Source organism: Gadus macrocephalus, chromosome 4 (assembly GCF_031168955.1).
Source record: "Gadus macrocephalus chromosome 4, ASM3116895v1".
Lineage (NCBI taxonomy): Eukaryota > Metazoa > Chordata > Actinopteri > Gadiformes > Gadidae > Gadus > Gadus macrocephalus.
In genome coordinates, this window is record NC_082385.1 from 33,944,112 (window position 1) to 33,960,035 (window position 15,924).

General features: G+C 45.7%; 1 protein-coding gene and 1 long non-coding RNA gene across 6 annotated transcripts in view; one reads left to right on the forward strand and one right to left on the reverse strand.

Annotated features, from left to right (window-relative positions):
- Positions 1 to 15,924, reverse strand: part of LOC132456510 (NACHT, LRR and PYD domains-containing protein 12-like) — a 171,830-nt gene that overhangs the window by 26,789 nt on the left and 129,117 nt on the right. The window lies entirely within an intron of this gene.
- On the forward strand, positions 1,723 to 10,546 carry LOC132456514 (uncharacterized). 5 transcript variants are annotated; one of them, XR_009525500.1, is made up of 16 exons: positions 1,723 to 2,528; positions 3,161 to 3,207; positions 3,349 to 5,727; positions 5,758 to 6,506; positions 6,843 to 6,964; positions 7,108 to 7,197; positions 7,294 to 7,371; positions 7,483 to 7,524; positions 7,767 to 7,854; positions 8,073 to 8,185; positions 8,590 to 8,723; positions 8,870 to 8,950; positions 9,047 to 9,125; positions 9,200 to 9,311; positions 9,658 to 9,801; positions 9,985 to 10,546. It is a non-coding gene; the product is annotated as an uncharacterized LOC132456514 (long non-coding RNA). The 5 variants fall into 5 exon arrangements; XR_009525497.1 differs by having other exon boundaries at positions 1,724 to 2,528; positions 3,349 to 6,506; XR_009525498.1 differs by having other exon boundaries at positions 1,724 to 2,528; positions 3,349 to 6,506; positions 9,681 to 9,801.

Sequence of the window (15,924 nt, forward strand, 5' to 3'; positions counted from 1 at the left end):
CCGGTTCCAGGCGCTCAAAGGATTCTGGGAGGGGCCATATTGTTCGGACCTTGGACCTATAAAGAAAAGTTGGGACCTTTCGGGCCCCTCCTGGGTCCTTTGCAGCGCAGACATTGAGTGGGGTTCATGGGCTGGGGTTGGTCGCTGTGGGGGTCTATTTGTGTGGCTGCTGCTCTCACATTAAATCAGTCACAAAATCAGCATACTTCCATTAGTGGGCAACTAACACAGTATTAAAAGATGTTCCCGGAATTCAGCCGTGGTGCAGAGGTACAGCCACTCCGAGCTAGTCGCATATTGAGCTTCCCCCAAATGCACTGTTTTGGTGTCTGTAGCTATAATGCAAATGAGGAGGAGCGAGGAGGGTCAAGGAGGAGGGTGGGGGTGTGGCCCTGAGCGGCTTGCAGCCACGGTACCATGCGCTCTGTCTACAGTGGATGTATCGCAATGGTGAGGCGCACACAGCCTTTAGCCGGCATGTCGCAGTTCATGTACTTCAGCGAGTCAAAGCCAAAGTTCCTCTCCCCCAATTCCTTCTCAACCATGGCTCAGATAACCCCCACTACAGTCTCGTTGTGGAAGTACAAGAGACGTCAAAGAACCGACAAGAAACACTTGCGTTATAGTGTGTGCATTCACACACACATGTGGCGCTCGCATGGTCGTGTCTCATTGGCGGGCCAACGTCTCTGGGCGGGCCAGGCAGAGTAAGGGGAGGAGCTTAGATGCTTTGTGACAACATACCTAAAGACATTCCAAATCAGCATGCTTGAGCCTCCGTTTTTTCAAAGGCGAGCAGAACAGCTAGTGCTCGTTTTACACTAAACGGAAGTTTTAGCCACTGGGGGACCATATGCAGGCTAGGGGAACTCATATTTATGTTAGATAACTTAGAAAACATGAAAAAAAATTCATGTCATGGGACCTTTAAAAATATCAACAAACTGAGAGGATATATGTCTAAGGAGGATCTGGAAAAAATCATAGATGCATTCATCACTAGTAGGATTGATTATTGTAACGTTCTTTTCACAGGACTTCCCAAAAAATTTATAAAACCACTTCAAATGATGCAGAATAGTGCAGCCAGGGTCCTCACTAAAACAAGAAGGAGAGATCACATCACCCCAATCTTAAGGTCCCTGCATTGGCTCCCAATTAGTTAAAGAATTTATTTTAAAGCACTTCTGCTAGTTTTTAAGTCTTTGAAGGGGGTTGGGCCAAACTACTTGCATGACATGTTTAAGCAATATTCCCAAATAAGGTCCCTTAGATCACAACATAAACAATTACTACTGAAACAGACCGTCAGAACAAAGCAGGGTGAAGCAGCTTTTAGCCACTATGGTGTCCATCTCTGGAACCAGCTTCCAGAGACCATCAAAAACTCCCCCACTGTCACCATTTTTAAAACAAGAGTTAAGACCAAACTCTTTTTAGATGCTTTCGGAAGTTAATGCACATTGTTTTTATAAATCTTTTTTCTATTTTCTCCATTTTTACTTTTAAATCAACTCTTTGCTGTTGGTATTCCATCTATATTTTACATTTTACTTTGCTAAAATTGTGTATGGTTCCAAATTTGTACTTTATTTTATTTATTCATTTTATTTTTTCATTTTGCATTTGTTTGAAGCACATTGAATTGCTACGTGTATGAAATGTGCTATACAAATAAATATGCCTTGCCTTCCCTTGCCTCTGCCATTGAAAAGGAATGTCTTGCCATCAAGTGGGCATTGGACAGCCTTCGGTATTATCTACTTGGACGGAACTTTGATTTGGAAACGGACCACCGGGCATTGAGCTGGATCAACTCCATGAGGGATAAGAACTCCCGTGTCACCAGATGGTACTTGCATTACAGCCATATTGCTTCAATATTACTTACAGAGCTGGAAAAACGAACTTGCTTGCCGATTACCTGTCCCGCCTTCCTGAACTTGCAGTTCCTGGAGAGGAGGGAGGTGATGTGACAGTTTGACCACTGTCCCTGTCTGTTTAACTGCCTATCAATAGCGCGCATTGATGGATAGTGTATGAACAGCAAACCTTCAAGCATACAGTATATTCAGGCTATTTATTCAAGCAACACTCGCAAACAATCTCTCCCTCTCATCATGGCTCTGTACTGCAGACTAAAAGAGTCAGGGTGGGGCTGAGGGCTTTAAATATGGCGTCAGGAAACACCTGCTGGCACTGATTGGCCCAATTTGGGCCAAACCAATTTTCCTTGTGTCAAAGGAGTACACCGGACATTGACATTGGACATTAATGAGCAACTAGCCTAAATGCACTTGTGAAAATCACTGATCTACAAGATGAAATGAACTTTAACACGCATGCTGTATTTTTGATGAGTTTATTCATGGTTGATTTGCAAAATGCCACAGTATTATAATCCCCCTGTTGATTGGGCCTGTCTAGTGGGAGGGGCCATGGGGTATAAAAGGGGTGAGCTGCTGTCTTTCTGAAAGTCTGCTGTATGCTGTTGCCAGAAGAGGTTGTCTGTGATGCTATCTACTGAGGTGATTATTCCATTATGTTGTAAATTATGGTTAAATGCATTCAGTGATTGAGTTTAATGTGCATTTATTTTACTCTGCAATAACTTGACTGGAACTTTAGATGTTTGGGGATAAACAGCATAGGAGTCAGGTAGCTATAATAAACCGTGTATTTCGTTTATTTAGATAAAGCATTATGAAAAAGTTTGAATGCGCAATAAAGCATCCACTGGGTAGGCTGGTAGACTGATCTATCCAGCACACATCTAGGAGGACACGCCCACTAGTGATGTCACAATGCTGCACATTTTCAAACCTGCTTGTAATGGCTAATCAAACTCACACCTGGTGGTATGATAGGTCCCCTATAACCAGTGAATTGGTCTCTTTGATGAAAGCTTCCTCCTCACTCACGCACACAAACACACTCACTCGCGCACACAGTAAGGTGAATTGAATAAAGATTTTTTTCGTTTTGAAGTATGAATCTAAATCAGTCAAATCCGACTCATCCCTTTAATTAAAATGAGGGAGTTCATTTTATCATAATCAAACACAGAGCTGAAATAGCCTCCCAGTGTTACCAAGGCGTCCAGAGGGCGCCGAACCTGCGTTGAGTTGTGACTTATTTAACATCTCTTCCTGTTTCACAGATTAAAGACTTTTTGAAGTAAAGAGGAGCATCTCATCTGAAACTGATGTGAGTAGAATTGTGTGGCAAAGCACAACTGATGTGATGTGTATGTTGAATATAAATCACTGATAATGTGTGAAGGGGATTGTAGTGGTTTAACTCTCATTTGAAATTTGGACCTTGAGTAAACTGTTCCTTCCTTCAAAGGTCTATCATGGATATTTAACTGAAGTTCTGTGAGTATCCCAACTTAACCATGAAGATGAACTGCAAACTGTAAGTCATTAATTTCTCATTACTCTTGGGCACATTGATGTATTTTTGCTTCTTGGTGAGTTAACCCGTTGGCTAAAGGTTGATCTGAGCAGTAAGGATGTTTTATTGGTTCATTGGTTTCTTAGGTGTTTGGTTTATGTTGGTTTTAATGATTTGTTAAAATGGTTACGAGATCCAAGTTATTGTTGTAAGCTGGAGTAATTGGTTGGGTTCTGATGTCTTAAGTCTTCTTTCCAGCTACTTTCCTGAGCTCTGCATCTTCAACACACGAGTGTTGCTTTACTGATGAGGGTGTGGTCTGAGTGAGCGGAGGTGCATACTGGGATACAGAGCTGTCTGAAGTCTACAGGTCTGTAGGCACGCCCCCTCAGGGGAAACCAAGTGTTTCAGAAACCGTCGTGACGTCAGTTAAATGGACTAGAATGTTCTTTAAGATGGAGACGGGATTCAGAAGGAGAAACGCCAGGGGGAGATGAGGGGGCTCCTCATCTCAACAGCTGAAACACAACTGCAGTCTGACACAGAGAACCATGGAACACATTCAACAGTCCCCTCCATGCATCGTGACTCCTCATGAAAAGTTTCATTTCCAAGAAGGTCTTATTTGGGGCCATCCCCATATGGATCCTGCTCCTCAAGAGCCAACCCCCCTCCACTGAGTGGTCTTCTGAAGAGATGACTTCCTTCCTGTCCTCAGGTTGATTAAAGCTGCACCGTTTGCATCTGTGAAGGCCCCTCATTCAGGAAACCACTGGACTACAAAGAAATGACTTCAGAAACGTTGAATCAACCTGGGACACATTTTGGAGACGCCAAGCATAATCCATCACCAATGTGGGACGCCACTGAAAAATGTTGCACACAATTAACTTCTCTGGAGACATTGGTTGTTCTGTTCTGGGTGCCCTGGCAGGAGAGCTGGGGTTGGATGATGGAACGTTATTTGGCATGAGGTTTTTACCCTGCATGATTGTTTGGCCTTTTATGGATCAGTGGTGTGTGTGTTTGGGTTTGACATGAGATGGATTTTTTCATCGCTAGGGTTCAACTGTGTGTGTGGGTGTGTGTGTGTCTCCCACTCACACGTAGAACCCCATACCAGGTGTGTGTGTGTGTGTGTGTGTGTCCGGCTTGCTTTGATCGTGATAATGTTCATACGGGGGTCTGTGTGATTGGCTTGGGATATTGCAATGGTCAACTAAATCATACCTGATGGACGGCCACACGTTTACTTAAGAGCCTCCAGTAGACATGAAGAGCCCTGAGTGACGCTCCGTAGCGATATCCAACACACTGGGCAGGAAGGAGAGTATCCAACAAGCGGCGTGTTCAGATCAGTGACTTCAAACTAGGACCAATCAGGATCAATGGAGGATGGACACCAAAAGGAATTCCACAAGGAGAGTCTGACGTTGGAAAGGGACCTAAATGGATATTCAAGATGACCTTCAGACCTGTAATGAGACGGCTCTTCCTACCTGGCTGGATTGATGGAGAGCCCTGTGGATCTTGTCTTGCTCTCAGTTGCACGTCTTCTCAGGCTGAACTCTAATTGTCTCGGACAGGAATAGCTGAACAATTGGTTCCCTTAAATCAGAACCAATCCGGGAACTCCATCTAGTGCGCCCTTCGAGCTGAAGTTGTGCTCTTCAGCTGAGGAGGTAAGGAAACCTTCACTGGGGCTTCAAGATGTAAAGAGGACAATGTTTCAAAGTGTTCCATGGTACTCTGATGAAGACCGTTGGTGTGTTCCACTGGCTGAGAGGAAGAACCCACACATCTTCCTCTTGGCCTTTCTCCTCTCAGAATCCTGGCGCCATCTTGAAGGATATTCCAGCTCATGTAACTGATGTCACGACAGATTCACAAACACTTGGTTTCTCCTGAGGGGCGTTTCTATAGAACTGAAGACTTCAGACGGCACTGTATCCCAGCATGCATCTCTGCTCACTCAGACCACACCCCCATGAGTAGGATGCAACACTCTTGGGATGGAGATGTAGTGTTTTATAAGTAACAAGGGAGCAGACTAAGGGGATTAGAACGTAATAGAATGTCAATTCTAAATCTTTAAACCATGAAGATGGTTGGAAAAGTCAGGAATTTGGCTTATTTTTAATATGGGCAGTCCTTTCACTCGGATGCTCACTTGAAATGTACATGCGTTGGCTGGCTGGCATGATTTGCTGTTGGTGATGAGGCGGTCAGGGTGACGTTGCAGGGCTATGGTCGGCTCTCTGTGAGCTCAACGTTTAGATTTTCTCTGGTTTGTACCCTGAATAATCTAGATAATTGTAAAATGTAGACACGGTTTTGCATTGAATGATTCCAGGATTTTAGGTTTAAAGTTGTTGTACATGGTAGTTTGGTTCTTCGTATGGTTTTGAGTGATTATAACTTGTACACACTGGGTGCATAATAATGTAATGTTACACTGAATAGTATTAATGACCAACAGCAACAAACAGATCTCCTCAAGGTAAGTCTGTTGGCTGTATTTTAATGAAGACCATCGCTGGACTTCAGGATCTTCCTCCGTTCAGCTCAAGGTGAGGCGCTGGTTACGTTTTTTCTTTGGTTGGTTCCGGCTGGAATGTTCGGATTCCAGTCGGACGGTTTGTGCTTCCCGCCGTGGAAGGTTCTGAGTGCGGTCACTTGATTTAGTCCCAATGGTTAGCATAGAAAGTTGTAGTCTTGACAACCATAAGAACACTAACACGAATTTCGTACAATATGTTCATTTTCGATGGTTGCGCCGTACTTTTAACCACGTTGACGGGACTCTCGCTGCGTACAAAACGGCGTTCTACTGGCGGCCCAATTTTTGGTGAAGGCTGAAAATCATTTCAAGGTGGAAGACAATTTGACATTTCTTCAAAGGAACCCAGCACCTGAATATGAGTTGAGTAAATTTGATTTAATATTGATACTGCTTAGTGTTCATTGTTACTTCACTGTTACTTGCTGATATAAACCTCCTGCTGTAGCTCAAAGGCGAGTCTGAGAGGCTGTGGACCGGAGGCTTGTGGTGCCAGGATGGACCGGAGACTGAGGCTGGAGACCAGGGGCCTGCAGCACCGGACCAGAGGGTAACCATCACCAAGCTCATCTGAAACACTAAAATCCTCAGAGGTTTAGTTCTGGTTTTGGTCAATTTATGACTTTACATCTGTGCCAAGCTGTGATTTGAGTTAATTCATACCGGTTTTGTGTAGGAGTCATATGAGCCATTATTGTTTCTGGTGCTGCTATGACCATAGTGGATGAATTGCTGAACGCAAAAATCTGCAGACGTTGTCTAATTTAAGTGTTTAAATATGTTTTAAATTAGTCTTCCATTTTACAAGTGAACCTCAGATGCAGGAGGTGGGGTGTATTGCGCCCCAAGGTGTTTTACTGCTGAGACCAAGTGTGTTTGTAACCAGACCAGGAATCCATGGCTGAAGGAGCGGATGGAGGCCCTGCCTGGTGGAGGAGCCATGCTGAAAGCCCTGCCTGGTGGAGGAGCTGACGGAGGCCCTGCCTGGTGGAGGATGTCTGTCGTGGGGTAGAAGTGACCATCACACTCACTGCCACTTCTCGTAGAATACTGCTACCACAAACCACCGGCGTTTGTACCATATGTACCAGACGACTACATCTGTTTTACCACATGTTGCAGCAAGCCTTCCGCTGTCTGTTCCAAACCAGGACTCTGGTTTGGAGGAGAGCTGATGGAGGAGCTGATGGAGGAGCTGAGTCGCTGGAGGACGACTTGGAATCGACCAACAAGGATTCCTCGTAAGTTTGTATTTACTTGCATGGTTGACCTAAAGGGCAAAATAGAGCTGTTACTTTGACATGCGTTAACAAACTACCGCTGTGTTTTCTTACTAGAACGTGTTTCTGGAGCGGAGGCGAGCTGATAGGGGAGCCGTGAATCTGGAGGATGACGTCACTCTACCAACAAGGATTGTAAGATTGTATTAACCTGTATCAACAAAGTGGAAATAAAGGGCTTAAAATTAAGACAAACTACAAGTTTTTTACCAGACGTTGGTACCAGACTTGCGCTTTTTGTTTCAGACCAGGACTCTGGCTGAGGAGAGCGGATGGAGGAGCCATAAAGTAAGCAGAGTGGACTTAACGCAGGATTAGTTTGTCCAGTAGAAGTTAAGGCGTACTACTGTGGTTGGTTACCAGACAAACTACAGCTGCTACTTTGTAACGCGCCACTAGATCCGGACTACTCCTGTGTTTGTGACCTTACATTAGAGACCAACTACTCCTGTGTTTGTGACCTTACATTAGAGACAAACTACTACTGTGTTTGTGACCTTATAATGGAGCCAAATTACGTTTGTAACCAGACCAGGAATCTGGAGGACTGACGGAGAAGCCGTACATCTGGAAGGCAAATCCTGAGGACGATCAGGACTCTACCATCAAGGATTCCTCGTAAGTTTGCATTATCTGGATATAGTGGACTAGGTAGGGGGTTGGGGGTTCAACTCTCAAACCAATGGTGCCGGGTTCAAGTCCTCAGAATACAGTGATACGTCCTTGAGCAAGGCGCCCTAAAGCCTGCCTGCTCCTTAATGACGTCTCTTTGGTTCAGATAATGTTGCATCTTTTGAATATTGAACCTAATCAATGTCCTTGTTTGGTCCGGGCAGACACAACTGAGCTGAACCCCACCTGATCCGGACATCCTGCTGGTCCCGTCTCCTCAGTTCATCTGAGCCTCTTCCTCCAGAAGACATGCTGAGCTCAGCAGTCTGAGGCTGATGTATCAATGACCTCAAGTGGGAGTAATCTTCTTGACCCCACATGTAGCCGTGTGCTTCCACACGCCTTTCCCTCACGTCTGTCACTAACCTAATTACTTCACTACTCTCTGCTCCTTCTCCTTCTTCTTCCTTCTCCGTGGTTCGAACCTTTACTCTGAAGGAGTGTCTCCTTGAACCTTTACACTGAAGGCGCGTCTTCCTGCCCTCAGAGGGTTCAGCGTTAGGGTTGAGAGTCAGGGTTTAGAGTCAGGGACAGAGCTGGTCAGGGAGGGCTGGTTTTACATAAACCTTTTCACTTGCTTTCTGAATGGTGGTGACATTTTGAAAAGATTAATTTGGGAAAATGTTTTCCTCTTTTTTTGCTTTACAAAAATATGTATTAAACTTCTGTGTTTGTAACCAGACCAGGTATCCATGGCTGAAGGAGCTGATGGTGGAGCCGTGCTGAAAGAGCGGATGGAGGAGCCGTGCTGACGGCCCTGCCTGGTGGAGGAGCCGTGCTGACGGCCCTGCCTGGTGGAGGATGTCTGTCGTGGGGTAGATGGAGCCTGACTCTGTGACATCACACTCACTGCCACTTCTCGTAGAATACTGCTACCACAAACCACCGGCGTTTGTAACAATATACCAGACTACATCCGTTTTACCACACATTGAAGCAAGACTTCTGCTGTTTGTTCCAGACCAGGACTCTGTCTGAGGAGAGCAGATGGAGGAGCTGAGATGCTGGAGGACAACTAGGAATCGACCAACAAGGATTCTTCGTAAGTTTGTATTTACTTACATGGTTGACCTAAAGGGCAAAATAGAGCTGTTACTTTGACATGTGTTAACCAACTACCGCTGTGTTTTCTTACTAGAACGTGTTTGTGGAGCGGAGGCCAGCTGGCAGGGGAGCCGTGAATCTGGAGGATGACCATCACTCTACCAACAAGGATTGTAAATTTGTATTAACCAAAACAAAGGGGAAATAAAGGGCTTAAAAATCTCTCAAACTATATGTTTGTTACCAGACTTTAGGGCCAGACTCGCGCTGTTTGTTCCAGACCAGGACTCTGGCTGAGGAGAGCTGATGGAGGAGCCAAGACTCTGTAGGACAACATCACTCCACCAACCAGGATCCTCGTAAGTTTGCCTAAAAAGAAAGAGTGGACTTGTTGTAACGCAGGATTAGTTTGTCCAGTACAAGTTACGGCATACTATCGTGTTTGTTTACCAGACAAACTACAGCTGCTACTTTGTTACGCGCCATTAGAGCCTAACTACTCCTGTGTTTGTGACCTTACATTAGAGACAAACTACTACTGTGTTTGTTAGCTGATATTGGAGACAAACTACTCCTGTGTTTGTTACCTTGCATTAGAGCTCAACTGCTGCGGTGTTTGTTACCTTACATTAGAGACAAACTACTACTGTGTTTGTTACCTGATATTAGAGACAAACTACTACTTCGTTTGTTACCTTACATTAGAGACGAATTACGTTTGTAACCAGACCAGGAATCTGGAGGACTGATGGAGAAGCCGTACATCTGGAAGGCAAATCCTGAGGACCAGCAGGACTCTACCATCAAGGATTCCTCATAAGTTTGCATTATCTGGACAAAGTGGCCTAGGTAGGGGGTTGGGGGTTCAACTCTCAAACCAATGGTGCCGGGTTCAAGTCCTCAATACAGTGATGTGTCCTTGAGCAAGGCGTGCTAAAGCCTGCCTGCTCCTTAATGAATTATCTTTGGTTCAGATAATGTTGCATCTTTTGAATATTGAACCTAATCAATGTCCTTGTTTGGTCCGGGCAGACACACCTGAGCTGAACCTCACCTGATCCTGTTTGGTCGGGGGTTGACACACCTGAGCTAAACCCACCCTGATCCTGACATCCTGCTGGTCCAGTCTCCTCAGTTCTCCTGAGCCTCGTCCTCCAGAAGACCTGCGTAGCTCAGCAGTCTGAGGCTGATGGATCAATGACCTCCAGTGGGAGGGATCTTCTTGACCCCACTTGTAACCGTGTGCTTCCACACGCCTTTCCCTCACATCTGTCACTAACCTCACTACTTCACTACTCTCTACTGCTTCCTCTTTTCTTCCTTCTCTGTGGTTTAAACCTTTTATACTGAAGGCGCGTCTTCCTGCCCTCAGAGGGTTCAGCGTTAGGGTTGAGAGTCAGGGTTTAGAGTCAGGGACAGAGCTGGTCAGGGAGGACTGCTTTTACACAAACCTCTTGACTTGCTTTCGGAATGGTGGTGACATTTTGAAAAGATTCATTTGGTAAAATCTTTTCCTCTGCTTCCCTTTACAAAATTGTATCAAACTTCTGTCAAGTGTTTTTGTTTAAATATTAAAATCCCACATTGACTTCTACATGTTTGGTGCGGTTCATTTATTTGTCCTTTTAACTTGGTTAATGTCAAGCTAAACTCCTGCAATACATTAATATACATGATTGTTATTCAACAATGTTCACATAATCCATTTTGTAAAAATATGAAACCCCAATATTACTACTAAATTCAAGCCTATTCATGTATTTAAAGGCCCACTATGCAAGATCGGGAATTTCTTCGCTGTTTTCTTGGTTTGGCACGCACCTTTCTCTACACAGCGCCCCCTACAGCTTCGTAGTAGATATTTTACAACACAGTCGTAACAACTCGTTGACGACCCTTCCCCATGCACTTCTACGCTAGCCATGTGCATTTGTTTTCAAAGAAGCCGGCGAATGCGTGGAGCTGTCATGCCGAATTTGTACCGGCTGCCAAATTTGTACCGGGCGCGTCATCCATACGTAATCCATTCCAAACCTGCCTGGCAACAGATGATCGCGTTGTCCGTTGCCTGGCAACGGACGATCGCGTCGAATGACGTGAAAGGTTCCCGAACATTCGCAAACCTTCAAGCTCGTTCATTCGCACTAGTCCGTTATCTGTATTGTACTATTTCGTCCTTGACCTGCTTTAAACACTCAGTTTACTTGGTAAATTTGATTAAACAATTAAATACAATACAAATATAAAGTAAAAACAAGTGTTATCTAGCGATCCGTTTTCTGTGTTATGTTATTTCGTCTTTGGCAACATGAGCGCAAATGTTTTTTTGAAACCTGCCCGGCAACGGACAACCCTTGCGTGATCAGTTGTCCGTTGCCTGGCAAATTTGGCAGCCGGTACAAATTTGGCATGACAGAGCCATATCCGAAGTAGATGAAGTGCGGACAAGGTTATACATTTTTAAAACTGTTTGTATTGCAATAAACATAAATCCATCCTTTTTTATAGTTGACGGGGAGAATTTATATCCTAGATTATAATTGTTTTATTTTAGGTTGAACAGAACAATCAGTGTAAGAGTGTTGGCCAACGTAATAATCTAAATAAACAAGAACCTGGATTCGGGGATTCCGCCTGTGTCTGGGGGACGAGACAGACGAACGGCAAACACCCATGGAAACAAAGGAAATGAAACACACAGGGCTCACAACAAAATGGTTGAGCAAACACATTTGTAAAGAGACTATCAACATCAAGAATACCACGAAGACAAAGTTCACCCAAGGGTACTTTCAATTTCAAAAGCAATACGGCCAAGTCTGCGTCTGATTTGCAGACTTCTTTTCCTTTCAGTTCACTCTATTCCTGAAAAGCTTGCCCAATGTTTACTCGTGTCTGGCCTCTCTGTCGGTCAGTCTCCCTTTTGTCTTATCCTGTTCCTCCGACATTGGGTTTCTCTGTCTCTTTTTAGTCGGCTGATCTATGATGAAAGTAACAATCCCATTTAGTTACTTGTATTTATATCGAGCCGGTTCCGTGTTTGGGGGTCTGTGCCGTAAAGCAATTCGTTACTTCGCGAGACCCGAGACTCCCGCGAGAGTGGGCGGCGGGTTGCCGGCAGAAAACTATTCCATTGCTCCGCCAAGATGCGCAAGGGGGAGTCGAAACAACGAACAATCGAAGAAAAATGTATAATAGAACCATCACAATGACTCTTAGCCTGTTATATTAAGGTAAATCAAGCCAAAAAAGTTGCATAGTTCCCATTTCACTCGTGTCTGGTCTCTTTTCTGGTCCAACTTCTTTTTATTCTTCTTTTGTTCCACCGACAGTCGCCTCTTGGGTCCCTTATCAGTCGATTGATCCATGATGAATGCAACAATTGCCTCGCAACTGGCTGTTTATATCTAGCCGGTGCCATGTTTGGGGGTGTGTCTGTGCCGTAAAGCATTTTCGAAACTACAATCTGACTACATTTTCGAGGCACGATTGGATACTTCCGCTGCGTCACATCCGGATTGTGTCGGTCCGAACAGAGCAAGTTCCATATGCGCTTTTTCCTTGGAGAGGCGACATGGGGCAATGACACACCCACCAAACGACCCAGAAATAGTTGCAGAACCATCAGAATAACTCTCAACCTGCATAATTAATGTAATTTTGGCTAAAAAAAAAGTTGCATAGTGGGCCTTTAACAATGTACATACTGCCCCGCAGGCCATTCTCTGCTACTACAACACGTTCAATCCAACAACCCGTCTCACATCAACGTACTATAGCTAGTTGGTTCAAACGGAAAATGTAGTTTGGTGTGAGACTGTTGTCCAGCAGAGGGAGCTGTCATACACCTTAATTATACAGGAATGTCTGTATTTACATTTTAAAATGTTCATGGGCGGGTCTAGTTTGTCTGCAAATAACTATGCCTCCAGCAACAGGATTGGTCGAAATATATGAAGTGAAAGAAATAAAAGCCCAGTTCACCAGATCTGAGGTCAGCTGCGGTCAGTTTTTGGCTCATAAATGTATTGAGTGAACGATGTCTGAGCTAAATATTCACCACCTGGAACTTGGTTTCCTGGAGCTCGGAGGACGGCAGGACGTGTGTTTACCTGGTCGATTAGGCGCTGAACGCAGACCCTGAACCCAGACATCCTAATCACAGACCCTGTGTTTAATTAGCCCTGAATATAATTTTTGGGTTAAAAAAATAAATAAAAATAAAAATATTTATAAGTACTAGCCTAGTCTAGATAGTCCTTCTGGCAAGAGAATAAAAAGATTATGTTTAAAAACATTACCTTTTTACCACCTCAAGTGAATTAACCTATCCCCAGGCAGAATAGTGTGTGTAAAGTCTGTCTCACTTGTATTAATTTTACTTGATAACTCGAATAACTTGAACGGAACTTTAGACATTTGGGGATAAGCAGCACAGCAGTCAGGTAGCTATTTTAAGCTATAATAAACTGCGCATTTTGTTTATATAGGTGAAGCATTATGAAAAATGTTCATGCAAAATAAAGCATAGAAATCATTTTGGCATTTTCATTTTCCGTCTGGGCTAAGCCCCGGATGTTTATGAAACCTAGAAACACCCCTGGTGTTAGCTGAGAGTGAAAAGGATTTAAAGGATAACTACAAATAACCAATGTTAGGGAAATGGGTTTGTTTTGTTGCGCGTTTATGGATTATTTTTTTTATATGTATATATCGGCCGATATATCGGCATATCGGTTTTTTAAATCACAAAATATTCGTATCGGTATCGGCCTTAAAAATTCTATATTGGTCGGGCTCTACTTATAAGTGGAGGTTTCAGACCCCTGGGGCTCAATCACCAGCCAATGAACGGACCCCCTGTGTAAAGACATCTTGCTTAATGAGCTTGATACCCATTTGAGGAGTTGGATCATCACAGAGCAACCTGTCGGTCGAACTGCCGCGCAATCTTCTGCTCTCTGAATGCACGCGCGTCCCCCCCCCGTCCCCCCCGCGTGGCCGAACACCGCAGCTGCGGTAGCAGCTGCCCGCGTGGGACTGAGGCGTCAGACGGACCGTGAGCTGCAGTTCAAGCCCACCGGTTGGGTCACGCGCTCCCCCCTTCCCTGTTGTCCGGGGAAACGGCTGCTCCGGTGGTTGCCGCGCGCGCCGCGCCTCCCATCTCCCGCCCCTTGCGCGGAGCCGAGAGTCAGTTAGCGTCACGGAGCCGCCGCGGCGCGAGGAGGCGGCGCTGAAATCACAACCTTCCCGACCGCAGACCACCACCGACCAGCGCGACGATCGCTGCCGTTTGGATGCTATTTATCGGACCGGGGTCGAGCACGAGCATGTCGTGAGAGGCGAGCCTAGCTGGGGAGGACTCGACACCAGGACCTGAACCGGAGCGTTAACGGGACCTGAAACGTTACCGGGGGAAGATGGTGAAGAGGAAGAGCCTGGAGGACAGCGACCAGGACTGCGGGAAGGGGGTCCCGTTCCCCATCCAGACCTTCCTCTGGAGGCAGACCAGGTCGGTGCCGCCTTGCTACCAGGTCCAGGTCCCTCTATGACAGGTGTCCTCCGCCATCCCCGGGGACCGGGTGTCGGGGATGAGGGGGTCTCGGTGCGTTTCGGCTCGCGACACGGAAGCACCGTGTCCACGCAGACCGTCAGAGACACGCACCGGACCCGGGGCGGACCCGGACCATAGTCAAACAAGATCTTCATCTCGCTGGTTTCTGATTGCGTCGCTGACGCGGCGGTTGTTGGTCCGTCCGTTAGTTTACGTGTTAGGTGTTGTGTAGTGATGACATGTCCGTGTTGACGTTGGGGGGTGGGGGGGGGGGGGTCGGTGTATGTCTGCGTTTCCTCCAGAGCCTGCAGGTACAAGCGTAACGCTCTGTCTGCCTATTTTCAGATGACATTTAGTCAAGGTTAGGACCGGGGATTTGGGGAGAAGATGTGGGTCGTCCTTTAACGTCAGTCGTGTGTGTGTGTGTGTGTGTGTGTGTGTGTGTGTGTGTGTGTGTGTGTGTGTGTGTGTGTGTGTGTGTGTGTGTGTGTGTGTGTGTGTGTGTGTGTGCATCCGTGTGTGTGTGTGTGTGTGTGTGTGTGTGTGTGTGTGCATCCGTGTGTGTGTGTGTGTGTGTGTGTGTGTGTGTGTGTGTGCATCCGTGTGTGTGTGTGAGTGTGTGTGTTTTCTTTTCCCAGCGCCTTCCTGCGTCCTAAGTTGGGGAAGCAGTATGAGGCGTCCTGCGTGGTGAGTGCCCCCCCCCCCCCCCCCCCCCCCATGAGCGGGGGGCTCAGAGGACTAATCGCTCCTCCCCCTAATCCCCCCCCGGACCCACCTGCAGCCCCCCCCCCCCCCCCCGACCTCCGACCCGCTTTACCAAATGAGTTCATCCTCGTGGGTCTGTCCACGGGGAAACCATATCCATAATGAATCCACGTGCACGCACGCACACACGGAGGCAAGCACCGACACACACACACACACAAACACAGATGCATATGCAAACAATCATGGATGCATACACACACACACACACACACACACACACACACACACACACACACACACACACACACACACACACACACACACACACACACACACACACACACACACACACACACACTCTGTCGCCATGCGAGACATTTTGTCAACGTTCACAATCTCTGATCTCTCTGACCTACACGGAAAAGTGTGTGAATGAAAACACAGAGTAATGATATTAATATTGCAGGGCGTGTGAATGAGGTTTATGTTATTTATTATAAGAATGAACATTTAACATATGTCAGATAATATGTGATCACTGGGCTCAATCGCTCATTAGCATGGTATGATTTGATGTACGCAACAATTATTTTTGCATTACCACAGCATAGTAATGATAGGAATACAAATATAATAATAATTAAAATAGACCAAAAATAATAATTCTGTAATGAATACTGCGATTAGGGTTGTTTGTTTAAAGGTGAACC